Genomic DNA, 25,938 nt, shown 5'->3' on the forward strand with positions numbered 1-25,938 from the left:
GATACGTATTCTTCTACCTATTTTGGTAAAAAAAATCGCAATAAGTGTTTATCAATTGGTTTTCGCAAATGTAGAGCGTTTACAAAATAGGGGATAGTTTTATTGCATTTTTATAAAAAAAATTTTTTTACTACATTTGGCGCAATCAGCGATTTTTTCGTGACTGTGACATTACGGCGGACACTTCGGACAATTTTGACACATTTTTGGGACCATTGTCATTTTCACAGCAAAAAATGCCGTTCTTCAGCTCCGGGGAGCGATCGCGACGGAGCGGCTATAAACGAATAGCCGCGCCGTCGTCCCGGATCGCTCCCGAGGTAAGCCGCCGGCCGCACGCAGCGGAGGGGGTCCAGATCGGACCCCCCACCCTCTAGAAGGCAGGGACGTATATACGCCCATCTGCCTGTACGTGCCATTCTGTGGACGTAAATAGGCGTGCGGTTGGCGTTAAGTGGTAAAACAGTTGTCACCAGAACAAATAATTATCTAGCAGCCCTTTTCAGGATCTTTTTCCCTGTATTTTCACTTGGTAATCCTGTAAATAACACATTGCCTGTTCATTCATGTCTACACTAGGATGAGCTTCAAGTTCGAGACGAACTCATGTTCGACTCGAACATTGCCTGTTCGCCCGTTCGCCGAACAATTTGGGGTGTTCGCGGCAAATTCGAAAAGCCGCGGAACACCCTGTAAAAGTCTATGGGAGAAATCTAAAGTGCTAATTTTAAAGGCTTTGTGCAAGTTATTGTCACAAAAAGTGTTTGAGGACCTGGGTCCTGCCCCAGGGGACATGTATCAATGCAATTTTTTTTTTTTAAAACTGACGTTTTTTCGGAAGCAGTGATTTAATAATGTTTAACCCCCCTGGCGGTATCCCCGAGCGTGACTCGGGGTTGATTTTTTCTACCAAAATCGGTATTCCCGAGTCACGCTCGGGGTAGATATGCAGAGCCTGCAGCGTGCGCTGGCTTACCTTCTCCTGGATCCAGCGATGTCACCGCAGTGTGAGCGAGCGGGACCTCGCTCGATTCACACAGCGTCCTCCTGTGCCGCCGATCTCTGTTCCCTGCGACGTTACGACGCACGGGAGCGGAGATCGGCGCCAAATTCAAAAAAGTAAACAAACACTATACATACAGTATACTGTAATCTTATAGATTACAGTACTGTATGTAAAAAAAAAACACCCCCCTTGTCCCTAGTGGTCTGCCCAGTGTCCTACATGTCATTTATATAATAAAAAACCTTTCTTTCTGCCTGAAAACTGTAGATTGTCCATTAGCAACCAAAAGTGTCTTTTATGTCAAAAATGGTTTTAGATCAGCTAGAAAACAGCGATAATAAATTATAATCACTTGCAGAATTGTGCGATAGCGATTTGCGGGGAAATTCGTCATAAAAAAAAAAAATAATGACAGCGACAATTCTGCAACTGAGCAAATTTCAGTGATTTTGAGTTTATTACATTATTGAATAATTTTTATTTTAATTATATATTACTTGCTATAATTATTTATAATTATTTATTATATCATAATTTAAAATTTTGTTTTTAAAAAAATGTCATACCCGGGATGCCTATTAGATTCTTGTTTGGTCAGATTTAAGTGAGTTATTCCTAAAAATCACAGGCCTACAGTATAAAACACCAAATTTCCTTGCAAATAATTGTACCGCTTTCAGCATGTTTTTTCAGAAAGAATCATACCGCCAGGGAGGTTAAAGTGAAAAAATAAAAGTGAAATATTCCTTTAAAATTCGTACCTGAGGGGGGGGGGGGTGAATAGTATGCCTGTGAAGTAGCGCTTGTTTCCTGTGCTTAGAACTGTCCCTGCACAAAGTGTAATTTCTGAAGGAAAAAAAGTAATTTAAAACGCGGCTTTAATGAATTGTCGGCTCCCGGCAATACAGAGAAAAAAAATGCATGGGGGTCCCCCCAAATTCAATTACCAGGCCTTTAGATCTGGTATGGATATTAAGAGGAACCCCGTGTCAAATAAAAAAAATGACATGGGGTTCCCCTAAAATATCCATTCCTGACCCTTCAGGTCTGGTATGGATTTTAAGGGGAACTCCACCCCAAATTTTTTTTTTTAAAATGGCGTGGAGTTCCCCCCAAAAATCCATACCAGACCCTTTATCCGAGCACGCAACCTGCAGGCCGCAGGCCACATGCCCTCAACATTGGGAGGATGCTTTAGGGGTCTGTGACCCTTGAAAGTACCATATCCCCATGTTGATGGGGACAAGGGCCTCATCCCCACAACCCTGCCCGGTGGTTGTGGGGGGTCTGTGGGCAGGGGGCTTATCGGAATCTGGAAGACCCCTTTAACAAGGGGGGCCCCAGATCCCGGCCCCCCCATATGTGAATTGGTAAGGGGGTTACATTGTACCCCTACCATTTTACAAATAAAGTGTAACAATTGTAAAAAAAAACACAGACACCATTGGGAAAGTCCTTTATTAAAAAAAAAAAGATTCCAGCAGTGGTAATCCACTCTCGGTCTCTGCTCCAATGCTGTCGGTATCCTACGATGGTGATCTTCTCTCCGGGATCCAGCAATGAGAAGATCTCCTCTTCATCCAGGTCCAGGATCCAAGCGATGAGATGTCCACAGCGCAGCAAATCACCTGGAATGACGCAGCTTCAGCCAGTGACAGCTCTTATGTAGGTGAGGGCGGGGCCACCCGCACGTGACCCTGTCCCCTCTGACGCAAGGAAAACCCAGGCTTTCCCAGTGACGTGCGGGTGACCCCGCCCCCCTCTGATATAACTTTGTGCAGCAACAATTCTAATCACAGGAAACAAGCGCTACTTCACAGGCATAGTATACCCCCCCCCCCCCCCAGGTATAAAATGTAAAGGAATATTTTACTATTATTGTTTCACTTTAAGTCCGAAAAGCCAAATGAATTAAGGTTGAATCTGTCATTGAAGGCTTATGGTGTCTGTCAAATGTTCTAAGAAGATTCGACGGAATCTTTAGAAAAAAAAAAAAGATTTGACGGAGCAACGAAACTGTACGATGCCGCAATCGTACATTTCCGGTCGAATGTTCTGCCTACAAGCTATAGAAGAATTCTAATGTTGTATGACTAATAAAAATTATATTTATTAATTACTATTACTAGTCAAGTCAACCAACATTAGAATTCTTCTATAGCCTATGGGCAGAGCATTTCACCATAAATGTCCGTTTGCTGCGATCGTATGTTTTTAGCTACTTCGATCGAATCTTCATGTCTCTCTATGTCGAATCTTTTCTCTCAATGTCAAATCTTTTCTCTTTATGTAGAATAATATTGGACTAATAGTGTTAAGGTTAGGCACATTTGACCGCAACAAAAACAAAAATAAAGCATTTGTTTATGTCGGATCTTTCGGTTTTCGCTTTCTGTGCTTTCATTATCGTTTGTTAAAACGATAACGAAAATACCTGAAATTCGGACAAAAATGCATTCGAACGAAAACTAATGCACATGCCTAATCTTTTATCGGAGTTACGGATACCCCTCTGCTACACCTGGAACTTCTCTCTTTTTACCACTCTTTTTGATACATCCATATACAACAATATGGAATATTTTGAGAAAATGAAATATATCTTTATATTGTCAAATCTCTTCTGCTCGTCCTGAGAAAGCCCAACGGCAAAACGCGTAGACGATGCACAGAGGATATTGCCTATACTATATATCCTATATGTTTTTTTTATATATTTGTTCTTGTCTAGTCTCTATTTTTGTAATAAAAAATTATATTTTTGATATTCCCGTCTTGCCTCTAAAATTCGACCATCAATTACTGCTTTTTGAGTAACTGTTTCCCTCTGCCTAGTCTACACTAATTCCTCCCCTGTATCTATAGAGGGAGCCATTTGTTTGTCAACATTGCGAGGTGAATTTATGGAAAAAATTATTTACAAACGAAAGACAAGGATGTTTGTGCTTTCTTTTTGATTCACAGTATCTGGCAAGTTTTTCAGGGATTTTCTGTACTTGCTAAAAATATTCTTCATCTGAGAAACTAACACCAATGCAGCAGTCACACCTAAAAACTGGTAATTATTATTATTTACAATATAAAGACATTTGAGGGTTTCCCATGCAAACTTACAGTGAAAATCTCCATTCGCAAGGTACTGATAAAGCTACCATTGTTGCTGTTAACGGCTACCTCTCCAAATGACCTATGGAAAAGAGAGAAATAATATATCAAATGTGCCCCAGAAGACAAAATACTGAAATATTAAGTTCCAACTCCAGGCAGGATTTTTTGCTATGAGGATGAGCTAATAATACCACTAAGGCTGCGTACACACGGTCGGTCCAAACCGATGAAACTGGCCTGAAGTCTAGTTTCATCGGTCCAAACCGACCGTGTGTACGGCCCATCGGTCTGTTGTCCTTCGGACAAAAATTTGAGAACTTGCTTTAAAATCGAACCGATGGACGGCTGACCATCGGTCAAAACCGATGCTTAGTACACAAAAGCATCGGTTCAAAACCCGCGCATGCTCAGAATCAAGTCGACACATGCTTGGAAGCATTGAACTTTGTTTTTTTCAGCACGTCGTGTGTTTTACGTCACCGCGTTCTGACCCGATCGGTTTTTGAACTGATGGTGTGTACGCACATCAGACCATCGGTCTGCTTCAGCGGTGAACCGATGAAAACAGTCCGTCGGACCATTCTCATCGGATGGACCATGTGTACGCGGCCTGAGAGTTCTGTTAGATTCTCTTTCTCCCGCAGAGAAGATTTTCCTCTCTTCCTGTCCTAATGTCACAAGGACTGGGGATAATGGAAAATCTCTCCAATGAGGGAGCAAAACAGATATAAAAAAACATTTGTGGGGAAATGTTAGAACCTCTGCCAGGTTACATTTGCTATCTACATCTTTCTGTCCCATAGACATTAATTTCTCTTATCTTTAGCCCTGGTGTTACATGGACCTAGAGTGAGGGGAAATGTCCTAAAAAAAGATGCATATAACAATAAAAATTTGTCAGAAAATTAATCTTCACTATAAGTGCCAACAAATCAAAGCTATTTAAAAAAATAATGTATTTCTTTGTAAATTTAATCAGGGCAGGCTGCTCAAGAGCAGCCAATTATTAGTAATCATACTAAACCCAGTGCTACCATTATTTATCTACAGTTTGCAAATTGGACCATTAGATTCAAATCTTGTATCTGTAGGACAATACTGACCAATGCCATTCCATATAACCCTGACATTTGAAACATGCATTTACCAATCCCCCCGCCCCCTGTAGTAGTGGGTGCAGGCAGCGATCACTACAGATCGATCCTATATGTCCCACTGACAGCTGATATATAGTTTAACTGCAAGTGTTACTATGTATCAGACTGTCATTTTATGAATGAATTAGGAACCTCAGATTCATTCAAGTAAAATGCTACAGAGAAGGACTATCTTCAGTCCCTTTCTCTATCTCCAAAAAAAGAGATATGGGGGTCTGTTTAGACCCCTGATATCTCATAAAAGACCCCCCCCCCAAACAAAAATAACTGTAAAAAAAAGTTAAAAAAAAACATGACCCAGTGACTTTTTTGGGGAACGGCAACCCCCCCCCCCAGATCCACCCGCACTCAGCCTCTCCACAGTGACCCCCCTGCACTCACCCCTCCATGGCTTTTCCTCCTGGCTAACCCAGTCTGCTTTCTGTCCTGATTGACTGGGAGGAGAAGACGGAAGACAATAGAGAACATTAATTCACTATTGTCACAAGTGGGTGGGTTCGGGGCATGATGCTCTGCGCCCCAAGCCCAACCTTTTTCAAGCTAATTAGAGCCTCAGGTTCTAAAAATGTAGCTTAAAAAAAGGCCATCACCCGACTTCCCTAATGGACCGGCCACTCCTGGTAAGACTCCTTTCACATGGAGCGGACTCTGTCTAGCAGATCTGCCTGCTCAACAGGGGATTTGTCTGCTGATCCCTGCTGAGCAGGCGGAAGACAGGTCTGTGTCTGCTCCGCTGATGCAGAGTGGACAGGGACACAGCCGCTGTTCTCTATGGGGTGGTCAGATTGAAATGGACCGCTTGTCAATTTCCATCCAATACCAACCCGATTTGATCTGCTAGATGGATAGGGAATGGGATCCCCATCTGTCTTTTTTTAGCAGATCGGATGCAGGCGGCTGTAAATGAACACATGGCCATTTACATCAGCCTCCCCATAGAGAACAAGAGGTGGTCTGATTGGGCACACCTGAAAAATGGAAAGGCAGACCTGATAATTCTGCTTGTGTGAAAGGGGCCTTGTTCACACAGAGTATACACAGCGTATCTTTACAGGGATGCACAGGTGTTCCAGGCATCTCTGTGCAGGCCGTCCCATTGATGTCATTTGGGATGCAGCAACTGCATGAACAGAGCCGTTGCTCCCAATTTTACATCCATGTAGGTCCGCATGCATGTCCTTGAGTGCATACTGCCTGTGTTCGGGGTCATGTACCCACACCCACATGGATGTCAGATTGGAAGCAGCAACTATGCCTGTACAGCCTTTGCATCCAAATTTAAATAAATGGGACTTCCTGTACGGGGATGCATGGAGCACCTGTGCATCTCTGTGCGGGTAAATATGGCACTCCATGGGTGTACACTTTAGTATGTTACATGTGAACGATACTTTAGTAGTAATTTAGCAGGAATTTTGTAAGTTATGTTGTGCATATGTGCACTATTTCTAGCGAAAATATTGTTTTGATAAACATTTGTGCAAATATCGCGCTGCCTTAAAAATCAGTAGCACCTTATTTGTATTCTACTGGCCATGTGCTTTTAGAAAATGTATTGTTTGGGGGTCTTTTTTAAATTCTGAAAGCTGTAAGTGAAAAGGGAAAACCTCCAGATTTTCTAAGAAACTTTTGCGTTTTTTCACTATTCACTATTTTTAAAAAAGGCACAATTTAAAATTTACAAATATGTGTTATTTATTAACTCAATACAGGTTAAGCTTTTATATTTAGTAATAATTTAGCAGGAAATTTGTAAAATGTGTTGTGTTTGTATCTGCTAATAATGATTTTAGTGTATTCTTAGCGAAAATATTGCTTTGGTAAATATTTACGCAAATATCGTGGGGCCTTAAAAATCAGTAAGCACCTTCTTTTTATTCTACTGGTGCTATGATTTCAGAAATGATATGGGTTGGGGGGTCTTTCACAAATTCTGAATACTGTAAGGGAAAAAATTAAAACCTTTAGATTTTTTAGAAATTTGCAATATTTAAATTTTTACGTACGTTTGATTTTTAACCACTTTGCAAAAAGGCCGCAATGTAAAAATTACAAATTTTGTTATGCATTAACTCCATACAGGTTAAGTTTTTATATTTAGTTAGAATTTAGCAGGAATGTTGTAAAATTAGCTGTGTTCTCATCTGCTACTAAGGGTTTTAGTGTATTTTTTGTGAATATATTGTTTTGGGAACATTCAGAAATTTATGGTTTTGGGGGGTCACAATTTTGACCTCTGTAAAGGAAAAATTTAATGATTTTTTAGAGAAATTTGAGTATTTTACACTTTTGCGTCTGTTTCAATTTTCACCATTTCAAAAAAAGGCACAATTTAAAAGTTACAAATATTTGTTATTTATTAACTCAATACAGGTTAAGCTTTTATATTAAGTAGGAATTTTGTAAATTTACTGTGCATTTATCTGCTAATCTAGATTTTAGTTGATTGTTAGCAAACATTTTTGATAAACATTTGCGCAAATATCGTGGGACCTTAGAAATCAGTAGCACCTTCTTTATACTCTACTGGTCATGTGCTTTCAGAAAATATATGGTTTGGGGGGTCTTTTGCAAACTATGAAAGCTAGAAGTGAAAAATAAAAAAGCAAAGGAAAAATTGCAAAAATGGTCTGGCCACCTGAGTGTAACAAAATGGAGCACAGGGCCTGGTAACGAAAGGGTTAAGTTAAAAATATCTATGGCCCTAGAGGCTCATAATTGTCTAAAAATGTCTTTATTTGATATGCTGTAGCAATAACAGTACCCTTTCACTGAAAGCACCTGAACTCAATAAATTGCAGGGTTGTCCACATACTTTTTGCCATATTTTCAATATCTACCGTTTATCGGCGTATAACATGCACAGGCGTATAACACGCACCCTTAAATTTAAGAGGGGAAGCTTCAGGAAAAAAACTTTCCAACAGCCCCCTGCGTATTAACACGCAGGCACAGTTTACCCTCTATTTCAGGGTAAAAAAGTGAGTGTTATACGCCAATAAATACAGTATCTAAATAAGACTTCTTAGCAAAACCATTATAAGGACCTTTAAGCAAATTCAGATGTTAAATGTTTTAAATATACTTACGTTAAAAGTTCAGTATTGTTCAAGAGGATACTGCATCGGGATAGCGACAAGAAAAATCATAGTGTAAGTTTGTGCTGTAGGAGACAACGCCCGTTTCTGTATGATGGTGATAGAATCCACAAATCCAGAGAATATTACAGTTTGGATATGGAATACTGGCTGAATGCTCCACTGCCAGCTTCACTCACAACCTGTGTACATATGAAAAAAAATGGTAACTTTGTTTTAATTTCAAAAATACTCCTATTATTTGATGTATTGGACTTTCTTTTTTTTTTTTTATAAATATGCTTTTGATGTAACAAAAAAAAAATCCCACCATGACAGTTACAATAAAGCCAGATTACCAATAACAGTGTTCTGCGTAATATATATTATGCCGCGTACCGACGATCGGAAGAATTTCGACAACAAAACCGTGGATTTTTTTTCCGACGGATGTTGGCTCAAACTTGTCTTGCATACACATGGTCACACAAATGTTGTCGGAAATTCGAACGACAAGAATGCGGTGACGTACAAGACGTACAACGGCACTATTAACCTCCCTGGCGGTATGATTGGCAGCACAAGCAGCACAGTGGTGTACTGAGTAGCACATTTGCCTAGCAGCAAAAGGGTCGCTGGTTCGAATCCCGACCACGACACCATCTGCCTGGAGTTTGCATGTTCTCCCTGTGCCTGCGTGGTTTCCTCTGGGTACTCCGGTTTTCCTCCCACACTCCAATGACATGCTGGTAGGTAAATTGTATCTTGCCCAAATTGGCACAGTATATATATGTATATCTGTGTGTATGACTGTGTGTCCCAAGCGTGTCGAGATCCTACGGGGGTTAAATGACCGCACCTGCCAGCAGACACTGGCTGGAAAAAGCGCCCAGAGGTGATTCAGTTTGCATGTTGATAGCGCTATACAAGTCATTCATTCATTCAGATTATGTCTGGAATTTTGTACCAAAAGCGGTACAATTGTTCATGGGAATTTGGCGTTTTATACTGTAAGCCTGCAATTATTAGGAAAAACTCACTTAAATCTGTCCAAACAAGAGTCTAGTAGGACATCCCGGTATGATAAAGTTTGAAACACAAATGATAATTAATAATGTAAATTATAATAAAAATTATTCAATAATGTATCAAATCAATAACACCGAAATTTGCTCAGTTGCAGAATTGTCGCTGTCATTATTTTTTTTGTTTGATGATGAATTTCCCCACAAATTGCTATCACGCAATTCTGCAAGTGATTCTAATTTATTATCGCTGTTTTCTAGCTGGTCTAAAACCACTTTTGACATAAAGGGACACTTTTTGGTTGCTATGGACAATCTACAGTTTTCAGGCAGAAGAACAGTTTTTATTATATAAAACTGCATGCAGGACACTGGGCAGACCACTAGGAGACAAAGGGGTATGTTTATTTTTAGTACATACTGTACTGTAATGCTATAAGAGCGGGGGATGGGGATCACATGACGGGTGCCCCGCCTCACCTATATAAGAAATGTCACAGCTCAGAAGCGTCATACGCCCGGTGCTCTCCGGCGGTGGAGGAAGGGGGCATGCGATTGCTGCGCATCTGGATCCCGGACAGTCTTTCTCATCGCTGGATCACGAGTAGAGGAGTCATCCCCATCCGCTGGATGTAAGATACCCGATCAACGTTGGAGCGGGGAGCCGGGGACCGAGTGGATTACCACTGCTGGATTTATTTTTTAACCACATTAAGCCCCGGACCAATATGCAGCCTAAAGACCCAAGGTGTTTTTACAGTTCGGGACTGCGTCGCTTTAACAGACAATTGCGCGGTCGTGCGACGTGGCTCCCAAACAAAATTGGCGTCCTTTTTTCCCACGAATAGAGCTTTCTTTTGGTGGTATTTGATCACATCTGCGGTTTTTAGTTTTTGCGCTATAAACAAAAATAGAGCGACAATTTTGAAAAAAAAGCAATATTTTTTACTTTTTGCTGTAATAAAATATCCCCCAAAAACATATATAAAAACATTTTTTTTTCCTCAGTTTAGGCCGATACGTATTCTTCTACCTTATTTTTAGTAAAAAAAATCGCAATAAGCGTTTATCGATTGGTTTGACGCAAAATTTATAGTGTTTACAAAAAATAGGGGATAGTTTTATTGCATTTTTATTATTTTTATTATTTTTTACTACTAATGGCGGCGATCAGCAATTTTTTTCGTGACTGCGACATTATGGCGGACACTTCGGACAATTTTGACACATTTTTGGGACCATTGTCATTTTCACAGCAAAAAATGCATTTAAATTGCATTCTTTATTGTGAAAATGACAGTTGCAGTTTGGGAGTTAACCACAGGTGGCGCTGTAGGAGTTGGGGTGCACCTAGTATGTGTTTACAACTGTTTGGGGGTGTGGCTGTAGGAATGACGTCATCGATCGTGTCTTCCCTATAAAGGGAATGACGCGATCGATGCGCCGCCATAGTGAAGGACGGGGAAGCCGTGTTTACACACGGCTCTCTCCGTTCTTCAGCTCCGGGGAGCGATCGCGACGGAGCGGCTATAAACAAATAGCCGCGCCGTGGTCCCGGATCGCTCCCCGAGCGGACCCGACCTCCGCATGTAGCGGGGGGGGTCCCGATCGGACCCCCCACCCGCTAATAGGCGAGGACGTACGTGTACGCCCATGTGCCTGTACGTGCCATATTGTGGACGTATATGTACATGCGGGGGTCGGGAACTGGTTAATAAAGGACTTTTTTCCATGGTGTGTGTGTTTTTTTACAACTATTTACACTTCCTTTGTGAAATGGTAGGGGTACAATGTACCCCATTACCAATTCATATAGGGGGAGCAGTATATGGGGGTCCCCTTTGTTAAAGGGGTCTTCCAGATTCTGATAAGCCCCCCGCCCGCAGACCCCCACAACCACCGGCCAGGGTTGTGGAGATGAGGCCCTTGTCCCCATCAACATGGGGAAATCCTCCCCATGTTGAGGGCATGTGGCCTGGTACGGTTCAGGAGAGGGGGGGCGCTCTCTGTCCCCCCTCTTTTCTGCGACCGGCCAGGTTATGTGCTCAGATAAGGGGTCTGGTGTGGATTTTTGGGGGAACTCCATGCCATTTTTTTTTTAATTTGGGGTGGTTGGGGTGGAGTTCCCCTTAAAATCCACACCAGACCTGAAGGGTCTGGAATGGATATTTGGGGGGAACCCCACGTCTTTTTTTTTTTAATTGACGGCGGGGTTCCCCTTAATATCCATACCAGACCTGAAGGGCCTGGTAATTGAATTTGGGGGGGACCCCACGCTTTTTTTTGTTTATGAATGAATTCTCTCTGAATTGCCGGGAGCCGACAATTTCATTATAGCCACGAGTCCGGTTTTAAATAACTTTTTTTCCTTCAGAAATTACACTTTGTGCAGAGACAGTTCTAAGCACGGGAAACATGCGCTATTTCACATGTTTACTTTACACCCCCCAGGTACAAAATTTAAAGGAATATTTTACTTTTAATGTTTCACTTTAAGCATTATTAAATTCACTGCTCCCGAAAAAACTTGTCCCCCTGGGGCAGGACCCAGGTCCTAAAATACTTTTTAGGACAATAACTTGCATATTAGCCTTTAAAATTTGCACTTTAGATTTTCCCATAGACTTTAACAGGGTGTTCCGTGGCTTATCGAATTTGCTGCGAACACCCCAAATTGTTCGATGTTCGCCGAATAGGCGAACAGGCAATGTTCGAGTCGAACATGAGTTTGACTCTAACTCAAAACTCATCCCTAGCGACAAGCAAATCTGTTTGTGAACCAGACAAAATAATGATTGCAAACTTTTAATTATCCTGAATAATGTGCTAGAAAATTGGTCAAGCCTGCAGATTGTACAATTCATTAATCACAATTTCCATGGTTTCTTCAAGGAAGCCTTTTCAGGATTTTGTGATATTTGCTTCTGAAAATGTTATTTGCATTGCTAACACTATAAAGGCTTGATACGAAGATCATTGATATAAAGAGTAGCTCCACTTATGCCAAGAAAAGAAATTCCCTTGTATGGTCTACAGTAGATATAAAAAGTCTACACAGCCCTGTTAAAATGTTAGGTTTCTGTGATATAAAAATGCACCAAAGATAAATAATTTCAGAACATTTTCCACCTTTAATGTGACCTATAAACTGTACAACTCAACTCCAAGACTGGACATCCCTCCAAAATTGATGAAAAGATGAGAAGAAAACTGGTCTGGGAGGCTGCCAAGAGGCAGACAGCAAAATTAAAGGAGCTGCAGGAATATTTGGCAAGTACTGGCTGTGTGATACATGTGACAAAATCTCCCATATTCATTATATGTTTCTGCTGAAGCAAAACATCCAAGCCCGGCTAAATTTTGCAAAAACACACCTGAAGATCTCTCAAAAGCACATGGGAAATGTGTTATGGTCTGATGAAACCAAGGTTGAACTTTTGGCCATAATTCAAAAAGATATGCTTTGGCGCAAAAACCAACACTGCACATCACCAAAAGAACACCCACAGTGAAGCATGGTGATGGCCCGCATCATGCTTTGGGGCTATGGGGCCGTAACAGGGACCTTAGTCAAGTTAGAGGGAATTATGAACAGTTCCAAATACCAGTCAATATTGGCACAAAACCTTCAGGCTTCTGCTAGAAAGCTGAACATGAAGAGGAAATCATCTTTCAGCATGACAATGGACCCAATACAATCCAAATCACCAAATGAATGGCTTTACCAGAAGAGTTAGAGTTTGCAATGGCCCAGGGCCAGAGCCCAGACCCGAATTAAATTGAAAATGTGTGGGGTGATCTGACGAGGGCTGGACACAGGAGATGCCCTCGCATTCTGACAGTTTTTGAGTGTTTTTGCAAAGAAGAGTGGCCAAGTCAAGATGTGCCATGCTGATAGACTCATACCCAAAAAGACTGAGTGCTGTAATAAAAATCAAAAGGCGCTTCAACAAAGTATTTGTTTAAGGGTGTGCACACTTATGCAACCATATTATTTTAGATTTTATTTTTACTTCCCAACACCTAAAGGATTTCAGTTTGTACAGTTTATAGGTCGCATTAAAGGTGTCTAATTTTTTTTACATTACAGAAACCTGACATTTTTACAAGGGTGTGTAGACTTTTTAGATCCACTGTATGTACGTTACAAGTTTTTTTAGCAATATTGTAGCAGAGTCCTTCCTGTCTCTGTTTTTATTAAAAAAAGCTACATGTTCTACTACAGTATGTCCTTGGAAGTATGGTACCAGAATGTGAGTGTCTGTGTTCATTCTAATCATCCGGTGCTCTTTCTGTGCTCTAATGAGGAAAGTTGCAGTGGGCCAGATTCACAAAGCAGATGCGCCGACTTAACTTGAGATGCGCGGCGTAATTGAAATTAGCGCCGCGCGTATCTTTGCGCCTGAAATCCAGGTTTTTCCGTCCTACCTAAAAGATTTACACCGGCGCTTCTTCGCACACAAAATGTGCTAGACACACCGCTGTTTTGATAGGCAAAGATGCAAATGAGGGAAATAGGGCGATCCACAAAATTAAGTGTGTGCGGCGTAGATTACGCCCTGTGCACTTCTGTTAGTTTCCAGGCGGGAAGTTACACTTTATAAAAGCAGCCCTAATTTTACACCAGCCATGTAAAGGTCAGCTAAAGCAACACCATTAAGGAAGAGCTGAGCACACACATTTGCCGGACTACAATCTGTCTGCCAACATGCCAGGGCCATCCATGCTCATAACTGCACTAGTGACTTTTAGAGGCGCAAAGAAGGAGGAGGGAACGGAGGAGGAGGAGGAGGGCACAGGAGAGGGTATACCGCAGACGCCTAGATGTGTTTGGCATGGCTGCTTCTGAGGTGTATCGCAACTTCCGATTCAACCGTGAAGCCATCCTGGAATTAACCACAATCCTGCAGGATGATCTCACCAGCCCAACACAATGCTCACATGCAGTGCAGCCACTGATCAAGGAAATGGCAACACTCCATTTCCTGGCCACTGGCTCTTTCAGCGCACAAGTGGAGGTGTGGCTGGATGTCACAATCCTCCATTAGCAGATGTGTGCACCAGGTTGTCCCTGCAATCTCAGACACATGGCCAATCAATTCATCAAACCCCTCCCAGGAGGTCCAGCGAATGAACACAATGACCGATTTTTTCAAATTGCAGAATTCCCACGCACCATCGGGGCCATTGATTGCACACATGTGGCACTACAGCCCCCCCATGAGACAGAGCACATGTACCGCAATAGAAGCATTGGCATTCAATCAATGTACAGGTGATAGTGGATGCCCATGCCTCATATGGCACGTCTGTGCCAAATTCCCAGGATCCAGCCATGACAGCTACATATACCGTCAGAGCAACATCTCCAGAGATTGGAACAGAACATGTATGGGGACAGCTGGCTGGTTGGTGAGTGGACATGGGTGTCAGGTATGACTGTCCCCCCCCATGATGCAGACATCACAAGGGGCACATGCATGACTAACATCCTGCTGACTTTCCCTTCCAGGTGACTCTGCATATGCACTGGACCCCATCTCATGACTCCATACCGGAACCCCCAAACCCCAGGAGAGGAAAACTACAATGCTGCACACATACGTACCCGTGCAGTTGTGGAACGCACATTTGGCCTCCTAAAGTCCCGTTTTCCAATGCCTGGATAAGTCTGGGGGTACCTGTTGGATTCCCCAAACTTTGGTGTGCCAGATCATCGGGGCATGTTGCATTCTGCACAACTTCGCAGTGAGAAGGGGCCTGGAGATTGACATATGTGAGACCTGACCCCCCGAACCAGGACAATCCCCCCCTAACCCAGGGTACCCCTCTTCTGAGGGAACAGCAGCCACAGTAAACACACACATTAAACATGTCACAATGAGAATGCATGAATGCACACCACAGTGGTCCCTAGCACAGACACCTCACATGCACATCTAATTGGATTAGATCCAAGTACCCCCCGATGGTACTTGGGAGCAGTAACGCCCCGCCACGGCTCCAATTATGTCACTGTGCATTCATACACCATTCACATGGACCTGGGATCACTTTTCCCTGGTCCTGGGGATCCCTACTTCACCAAAACTGAGGGTGACACCCTTATTTAATCAGGAATGCCACCCCCACATTCACACATCATTCACACACATAAAACAAATCATAAGTACAGTATAATAAAAAATAATAAAAATAAAAAATCAAAAGTACCCCCACAAATTAACGACGGCGGCGTAAGCTACGCCTGGGCCACCCACGGGCACGGCCACGGCCAACCAGAGGAGCCTCCTGGGGGGGTGGGTGAGCAGGGGAAGGAGGATCATCCTGGGGGGTGGGTGAGTAGGGGAAGGAGGAGCCTCCCCTGGTGACTGTCCTCTTGCTGGACTGCCCTCCAAAGCCACTGCTATCCTGTTCAGACTGAGAGTGAGGGCAGCCGTATTGGCCTGGACAGGTCGGGTATTGTCCTGGACAGCCTGGGTCAGGGCACTCACCTCCTGGGCCACGCCTGTTGTGGTGGTCTGCATGTGATGACCGCCAAGGAGTTTGTGGCCACATCAGTGAGTGACTCCTTAATTGAACCCAGGCTGTCCTCCATCTGGCTCAGAGTCTGTTTGATCTGAGCCAGATTGCGGGTTTGCCGGGCATTGTCCCTCTGCAGATTGGCCGGCAGATGCTCGGCCACCCCCCTGGTCTCATGGGTCGCCATCCTGCCTGCCGCTGAGGCTTGTGGCTTGGGAGGAGGGGAGAGAGACCCTTGTGGGTTGAGGCCTGTATGGGGAGGAGTGGGAGGGGCTACCCCTGATGGTGGCCTGACTGCTGCCAGCCTCAGGGGTAGCCTCAAGGGTCAACAAATCCGAGGCCAAAAGAACTTGCCTGGCAATCTCCATATCTTCCTCCTCAGCCTCCCCCCCTCATCCTCCTCCCCCTCAACCTCCTCATGAGGGGAGGTGTGGCCACTCCCCTCCCCTGGGGACTCCTGCCCTACTTGGGACTCTTCTGCAGCCTGTTGTCCAGGGGATGGTGCAGCAGCCTGGCCTGATGGCCCAGCAACCTCCTGGCCTGATGGCCCAGCAATCTCCTGGCCATCTGTGGAGGACACAAAACAATCACAGGTTGGAGGATCCACACACTTGGCACATCTTCCCTTCCCTCACCCACACATGCTAATCACCAGATAGAAAAACCCAAAACTTACCTGTCCTCACAGGAGAATCAGATTGATAGCCAGGCAGGCCCACCACCTGCTGTGGGTGGAAACACCGGGCCACTGCCCATTCCTCCTCAGTCAGCCTGACGGAGCAGGGTGGGCCTCCTCCAGTGCCCGTGGCATGGGCATTGATCTTGGCCATCTTGTCACGGACCAGGCTCCTAAGATCGTTTATCTTCTTTTGTATCCCACTGGGGGTCCTCGTCTCCCTCCCCCCCGCCGCATTGATCTGATCCGTGATTTTTTGTATGAGCTCCCTCTTCCTGGCCGGGGTGGTGTTCCGGCTCTCAGGGCCATGCAAATAACGCCCATATCGGGTGATGCCCCGAGCAAGAATCTGCTTCTCTGTGGTGGAAAAATTAAGCTTCCTGCGCTTCGGTGCCATAACACCCACCACTCAGCAACAACAAAAAACAAACACAACAAACAAACACAAATACTCACACAACAAACAAACAAAAATACTCACACAACAAACAAACACAAAAACTCACACAACAAACAAACACAAATACTCACACAACAAACAAACACAAAAATCAAACCACACAAGCAGACAGCTAATACAAATTCTAAAACAAACTCCGAAAAAACAAACAGAAAATACACTCAGAAAAAAAACAATAAAAAAAAAACAAACAGAAAATACAATAAAAAAAAACACACAACTACTACACTCTACTACTCCTCCAAATCTTTTAACTAACACAAAAATCACCAACACACACCAACAGACGACAGAGCAGAAGCAACTTGCTCTAGGAAGGGGATGTACTTTTGCAAGGGAAGTGTGTTTGTCTGGGGCTATTTATACACAGGGCGATTCTCAAACTAAGTACGCTTGGCCTTTTTCCTATCTCACTGATTGCGCCGAGCCAAGTTCTGCACATGCCCAGTGAGGTGCAGATTCGTGCGCGCATGCACAGTACGGCCGGCCCTTCATTTGCATGGGGTCACGGCTCATTACAATGGAGCACGCCCACTTCCTTCCCACTTGCAATAACCCCGCCTTATGCCTCGGGATTTAAGTTACGCTGGCGCTAAGTTGGGCGCAAATGCGCTGTGGATACGGCACTTACGACAAAAAATTAAGGCGCCGTAACTTAAATGAGATAGGTTTGGAGTAACTTAATTTGCGCCGCTGTTTGTGAATCTGGCCCCGTGTTTGCATCCTTTTAGAAGTAGTTAACTTTCAGGGAGTATCTTACCAAACATACAGTATAATGCCCATTGCGAAGCATGCCTAAAATGTTACTTGTATCTTAGTGCAAACTTCTGGGAAAAACAGTAAGCCAATCACACATGCAGGGAATTAATTCCCGGGGAAGTTCTGTACACCATCTGTGTACAGAAAGCCTCCAAGTTGCCACACTGCATTGAATTTTATAGAAAATTACAGCACCTGCAGATTGAAAAGAAAAATATAATTTTTAATAACATTAAATTATTCTTAAATTATTATGGCTTATGTAGCAATTGTATATATTATATCATTTATTTGTATTTGCTTTTTTTTTTTCACGAAAGTGGAGTTACCATTTAATATTCCATGCATACTAGTATTTTTTAGCAGATATCAAACGTTTTTTATTTACCTATAATCAAGATAAGAACAACCCATGCACAAAAATCAAGAGTTATATCTATTGCTAGAAAAAATATCAGGTGCCATGTAAACATGGTCTATTGATGCTCTTATTTATTTCAGTGGTACTTACTTGAACTATGTTTCCACATACATTAGGTACTTACTTGAATTATGTTTCCACATACATTACTACTGGAGTCATCAAGGAGTAGCGTAAAATTCAGCAATGGAGTATCGGTTGAGTTATCCCAGGTACCCAGACATCCTGTATTGTTGTGTTTTCCATTAAGAGCAAGATCGGATGGATTAAAGTTAGCGAAGTAAACTGGGCATACTTTTATAGACAGGTGAATATCTTTTGGTCCACATTTTACAGAAATATCAGTGTTATCTAGGTAGACAAAAATAAAAATACAGCAGCAGTTTAGGTCACCTGATATTAAAACTTGTACTTTGCCATTTTTCATAGGAAATATCCACTCATAGTTTCACGTTAACGTTTCTCTGAGCAATGTGTCAACTTATTTGGACATCTTTTGATACAATGCAAAAAAATATACTATATTACCAAAATGATTGGGATGCCTGCCTTTACATACACATGAACTTTAACCACTTAAGCCCCGGACCAAAATGCAGGTAAAAGACCAGGCCCCTTTTTGCAATTCGGCACTGCGTCGCTTTAACTGACAATTGCGCTGTCGTGCGACGTGGCTCCCAAACAAAATTGGCGTAATTTTTTTCCCACAAATAGAGCTTTCTTTTGGTGGTATTTGATCACCTCTGCGGTTTTTATTTTTTGCGCTATAAACAAAAATATAGCGCCAATTTTGAAAAAAATGCTATATTTTTTACTTTTTGCTATAATAAATATCCCCAAAAATATATAAAAAAATATTTTTTTTTTCTCAGTTTAGGCCGATACGTATTCTTCTACATATTTTTGGTAAAAAAAATCGCAATAAGCGTTTATCGGTTGGTTTGCGCAAAATCTATAGCGTTTACAAAATAGGGGATAGTTTTATTGCATTTTTATAAAAAAACATTTTTTTACTACTAATGGCGGCGATCAGCGATTTTTTTCGTGACTGCGACATTATGGCGGACATTATGGCGGACACTTCGGACAATTTTGACACATTTTTGGGATCATTGTCATTTTCACAGCAAAAAATGCATTTAAAATGCGATGTTTATTGTGGAAATGACAGTTGCAGTTTGGGAGTTAACCCCAGGGGGCGCTGAAGGAGTTATGTTTCACCTAGTGTGTTTATAACTGTAGGGGGGTGTGGCTGTAGGAGTGACATCATCGATTGTGTCTCCCTATAAAGGGGATGACACGATCGATGCAGCCGCCACAGTGAAGCACGGGGAAGCCGTGTTTATACGCGGCTCTCCCCGTTCTTCAGCTCCGGGGACCGATTGCGGGACCCCAGCGGCGATCGGTTCTGCGGGTCCCGCGGTCCCGGGGCTTCGGACCAGGTCGCAGGAGCGCGCCACGGTTGCGCGCCTGCGACCCACGGCTGGGTACATGTACAGGACGTACCTGTACGTACATGTGCTCAGCTGTGCCATTCTGCTGACGTATATATGCAGGAGGCGGTCCTTAAGTCGTTAATCGCATCCCAGTCTTAGTCCGTAGGTTTCATTATTGAGTTGGCCCACCCTTTGCAGCTATAACAGCTCTAACTCATCTGGGAAGGCTGTCCACAAGGTTTAGGAGTGTTAGGAAATGTTTGACCATTCTTCCAGAAGCGCATGTGTGAGGTCAGGCACTGATGTGGGCGAAAAGGCCCGGCTCACAGTCTTCGCTCTAATTCATCCCAAAGGAGTTCTATCAGGTTGAGGTGCTGGCCAGTTAAGTTCCTCCACCCCAAACTCGCTCATCAGTGTTTTTAGGGACCTTGCTTTGTGCACGGGTGCGCAGTCATGTTGGAACAGGAAGCGGCCATCCCACAAAGTTGGGAGAATGAAATTGTCCTAAATGTCTTGGTATGCTGAAGCCCTAAGAGTTCCCTTCATTGGAACTAAGGGGCCAAGCCCAACCTCTGAAAAACAACTCACACCCTAATCCCCCTCCACCAAATGATTTGGACCAGTGCACAAACAAGGTCCATAAAGACATGGATGAGTGAGTTTGGGGTGGAGGAACTTGACTGACCTCAACTCGATAGAACATCTATGGGATGAATTATAACAGAGACTGGGAGCCATGCCTTCTCGTCCACATCAGTGCCTCACCTCACAAATGCGCTTCTAGAAGAATGGTCAAACATTCCCATAGACACACTCCTACACCTTGGGGACAGCCTTCCCAGAAGAGTTGAAGCTTTTATAGCTGCAAAGGATGGGCCACCTCAATATTGAACCCTATAGACTAAGACCTAAGATTGGGATGCCATTAAAGTTCATGTGTGTGTAAAGGCAGGTGTCTTGATACTTTTGGTAATTAGTGTATGTTCAATTTGTTTGTGAAAAAAGGTAGAAGAGAATTTACATCACCCTAAAACTGCCATTATGCAGAGTGTTCAGTGACCATTGAATGGAAAATAATTTTACTTAAAGCGGTAGTAAACTCCACTTTTGAACTTGTATCTACAGGTAAGCCTATAATAAGGGTCACCTGTAGGCAGTAGTGTATTTAGGTTTTGTGCTGCCCTAGGCCTGGGTAAACTTGTGCACCTCCTAATTTAAATATGACCCACCCCTCTCTGTCAAGGTCACACCCCTTGAACTCCCTTAATTTGCATAGAGTTCCTCTCATTCCTGTTTGGCTATGGGGCAGGAAGTAAAGGGAGATCTCTGCAATGGGACAGGGGTGGTAAAAAAAAAAAAACTGACAGGGGCTATAACCCTCTCTTACTCTATCCAAAATGAAAAAAAAATCGTGTTGCCTATAGTTCTACTTTAAGCACAAATTTCTGATAATTTTATTGAGAGGACTAAGAAGATATCACCATGCCAATGGTGCAACAGAAAACATATAGCCCAGTGAGGAAGGTTTGTGGTCCAGGATGATAGGACAGTCAAAATGATGCCGCGTACACACATCAATTTTTCAGCATGAAAGAAAACGTTGTTTTTCAGCATGTTGCCTACACACCATCGTTTTTAAAAAATTATCTAGCAAAGCGCGGTGACGTACAACACCTGCGGTGTTTAGGAGAAATTTTGGAAACTGAAAACAGCCATTGATGTCACCGGCGCATGTGCACTGTGCTCTGAAGGGATGGCATGCCATCCTTTCAGAGCTTTGTGCCATGGCCCAGACTCCAGTGCACATGAATGGAAGTGATGTCATCGCAGCTCGGCAATTCAAAGGGCCAGAGCCTGCAAACCCAGAAGGAAGACCCGGGTGAAGATGGAAGCCATGTCAGCATGACAGAACACAGCTGGAGGACCTAATTTTAATATAAGTCTATAATGCTATAATGTGCTAGTATGTGACATACTAGTACATTGTGGCTTAAACAACTCTGGGGCCCATTGTTTTTTTGTTTTTTTTTGTTATTCAAAGAGTTTACTACCGCTTTAAAAGTGGCAACTGGAAGATTTCAAAGCAACACCGAATAGAGGAATAAAGATTTTCGACACATAGGCACCTCATTACCCATACCTGGAAGTCGATTATAGATTGGTGTGCAGACTTGTCCAAATGATGAATGGGAAGATACCACTAACAGCAGAATAAAGGCTACATTCATTTTCAGATCCTACAACCAAAGGTACAAGAATAATACTTAATGATACAAAAAAAAATATTTAAAAATATTTTTTTGTCCAGGTACACATGAAATATTACATATAAATACAATGGTGGCATTCAATAAAACTGTTACAAAACTTTTCTGTCAGTATGACCCCTTTATTTTTAATTATTTTATTAATATTCAGAGGGAATACAAAAGGTATAAACCATAAACACCTTGCAATAAGGTTTACAATACAAGTTGGCCCATTAGCAACTGATAACAAGCATGTAGTATGTAATCAAATAACTGGCTTTAATTAAGTCCAACTGTGAACTGGTGTACAAAGAGATGCCAGTGCTCAGATTGGGTCACGTAGGTGCTGGGAAGCTATCAGGAATGTAACAGCTTTCTACACTGGCCACTTTGTTTGCTTTAATGGCAGCAGTGACCAATGTGCTAGCAACCAAGGACTCATCCCCAATACCCTTGAGCTGCCAGCCAAGAAATTCCCCAGCCAACTTTCTTAATGTAAACATATGGGGTAGGGCTGCTGATGAGAGATGAGTATACTTGGACAATGACAGGAATCTGACAATGGAAATTAATGGACTAATAAATTGGACTTTTGGCGGTACAGGTAGTTAATGTAAAAGATCTATAAATATTTATTTATAAAAAACGCATTAAATAGAAACTTGTATACACAATTTCATAAGACAATGACAGCATATGATTTCAGTCCATCTAACACAAAGTAAAAAGAGGGTCTATACTTATGCAAATACATTCATAACATAAGAACGCATAGCATCAGAAAGGTATGTAAGAAACTAAGCTTAGGTAATGTCATACATAATAGTCATAAACGAGATTTAGATAATCGTTCATTCGGGTAAAGGCTCAAACGCCACTGCCCTGTTGCTACACACAGGATTGCGGCGCCTGTGTATGGACCCCCTCCGCTCTCTGCTCTCTCCCCCTGGCTGATTTTGTTTCAACCGATCAGGTAACCTTTCTTTATGGCTGGTCACTAATGGGCTACCTTTTGGTAGCCATACTTACCAATATTCTTTCTGAAACCTAATATTCTGTCTTCCCGCAGATACCATCATACCCATTGATAGAACTACCCTTCTGTCTGTCGGTGCTGAGGTCGTTACCTCCTCTCCAATGCTTGGCCATTTGGCAACTTATTACTTTTTGGAGTCTATTCAAGCCTAGGGTGTGCCAGAGGGATCTCGGTCGGGCCCTTTATGCCCATCCTTTTCCACTGTTTACCAACAGCTTGTGTTATAGCCTAACCTTTTGACTTTTACACACAACGGTGAGTCCTCCTGATGAAGCGTCCTGTACGCGAAACATGTCGAGAGTAAAAGCAAGATCTACTATTACGCATATTGGATTCAGCTTCAAACACTAATGCCCTGTACACACGATTGGTCCATCCGATGAAAACGGTCTGATGGACCGTTTTCATTGGTTAACCGATGAAGCTGACTGATGGTCAGTCGTGCCTCCACACTATCAGTTAAAAAAAAAACGATCGTGTCAGAACGCGGTGACGTAAAACACAACAACGTGCTGAAAAAAATGAAGTTCAATACTTCCAAGCATGTGTCGACTTGATTCTGAGCATGCGTGGATTTTTAACCGATTGACGTGCCTACAAACGATCGTTTTTTTCTATCGGTTAGGTATCCATCGATTACATTTAAAACAAGATTGCTTTTTTTAACCTATGGATAAATAACCGATGGGGCCTACACACGATCGGTTTGGTCCGATGAAAACGGTCCATTAGACAGTTCTCATCGGTTTGACCGATCGTGTGTACGCGGCATTAGAGTTTCTTACATACCTTTCTCATGCTATGCGTTCTTATGTTATGAATGTATTTGCATAAATATAGACCCTCTTTTTACTTTGTGTTAGATGGACTGAAATCATATGCTGTCATTGTCTTATGAAATTGTGTATAAAAGTTTCTATTTAATGCGTTTTTTATGAAAAAATATTTATAGATCTTTTACATTAACTACCTGTACCGCCAAAAGTCCAATTTATTAGTTCATTAATTTCCATTGTCACTTTATCGGGACGTTGGTACACTAAAATAGGTGCATTCACAGTGATTAATCGCCCTGTGTTTTTATGCAAGTTTAGCAAGACCCATTTAAAAATGACAGGAATCTCCCAGTCTGGGAGGGTCAGGGGGCTGATCCTACACTAAGGATTGAGTGTGCAGTATGGAGACTCCAGGATCAGTGTTACCCCCTCATCGTGCTTCCATGCAGCAAATTGTTGTACCTGTTTCTGACAGATGGCCGTCACCTGCAGCAATTTCAGATCCTTTTGCCAAATTTGTCTTTCTATATCTCTGTAGTCAATCTTCATAAACTACTATGGGGCATCTCTTGAGCTTCTCTGTATTGGGAAATTGTCACATAGAAGTTATTAGGGATTGAATGTGGAGCCACGGACAGTGGCAAAAAGAATTTGGCCAAAGAATCTTAAGATGGGCTGGGGGCTGGGCCATTGGTTTCAGGTAAGTAGATGTCTGGGACAATGGTGGTCAGAAAAGGCCCGCCGACTATCAGAAATACTCATTATCATTCATGTAATGTTTCCATTATCTTAGAAGAAATCTATGACTTGGCTTGTCCATGAGAGGAGTGAAGGAAGGTAACAACTGCAAGTGCACCACTTGTGTCAGCCAAGCGAGTCACACAAGGAGCAATGTTGGATCCCAGCACTGTATAAAACAAGCAAATGTCTTCCCACCCATGATTTTTTGGGAACATTTGTCTGTCCATGTCCAGGTTGGATGGTACAGATTGCTATAATTTTAAGAGGTTTTATTAAATATAAATGAATTTCCTTAGCTATAACCACGTTGTGTTGTTGAATGCTACATCAATGTTTTGTAATAGTATCAGTGCTGGAGTCCATACGTAAACCATAAATCCTTTATTCAATAAAATCCAAATAATCTAGTATTGCATCTAACGCATTTTGGCTAACAAAGCTTTACTCATAGCTGATAGCTCTATGATTAGTGCTAATGATGATATACAGGTATATTAAATATAGAAAATCATTTGAAAGGGCACAATGTTTTTGGAAGCTTTTTAAAAAAGCTGTGAAAATGCCTGTAAAAGCTGACATAAAGATTAGAGCCCAAAAAGTGTAAAAAGCAATGATTCTGTGTTAAGTGCAGTAACCCATTCAAATGGACAATAGCTTATTGTAATGAGTTGAAAGAAAGATGAATGGATTGGTATACTATACATTGCAAATTCAACAAACTGTTAAAGATTAATTAACTAGTTGCCTTCTTTGTAGTCACAGCTTTTGAAAAAGGACTCTGCTAAATGGTATAGGTTTCATTCTGTAGGTCAGATTATATTCTAAACACATTTAAAATTGTCATGCATACAAATATACTGTATAAAAGACTGGTTATATGTAATGAAAAATAATTTTGCATTAATTTACTAAAAAAACATGCATACAAATATACTGTATAAAAGACTAGTTATACGTAATGAAAAATAATTCTGCATTAAGTACCGTAACTAAAAAGTAATGCATACAAATATACTGTATAAAAGACTAGTTATATGTAATGACTAATATTTCTGCATTAAGTTACTAAAAAGTCTACATGCATTTACTCACCAGATACAGAGGTGTTAATCAACACTGCTGACAGTAGGAAAATGCAGAAAAAGCCTTCAAATGGTTTATAAGAGGTGTTGAAAGACGGAAGTTAACTTTAGAAGTTTCAACCAATACCTATCTATTTGGCAAATTTTTATTTTGTAACATTAACTGGAATTTCATCTTTGTGGGTATTTTTCAAGAACAAAAGATGATATCACCAACAAAGAGTCATATTTCTAGAAGAGAAAAAACAAATGTCAGAATTACAAAATATAGGTAACCCGAAAACAAAGCATAATGTGGCTTGGTTTCTGCATAAACCAAAGCATAACAAGAGACACCCAGGTTGATAATCTATCTGAAGTGCTTGAGACTTAAAAGAGAAGTATGGCCAAAGCTTTTTGGCCATACT

General features: G+C 42.1%; 1 pseudogene; it reads right to left on the reverse strand.

Moving 5' to 3' along the window:
* The window catches only part of LOC120915837, a 36,582-nt pseudogene extending 10,948 nt beyond the window's left edge, over positions 1-25,634 (reverse strand).
* Positions 25,635-25,938: the final 304 nt, after the last annotated feature.

This window comes from Rana temporaria, chromosome 10 (assembly GCF_905171775.1).
Source record: "Rana temporaria chromosome 10, aRanTem1.1, whole genome shotgun sequence".
NCBI classification, from domain to species: Eukaryota; Metazoa; Chordata; class Amphibia; order Anura; family Ranidae; genus Rana; species Rana temporaria.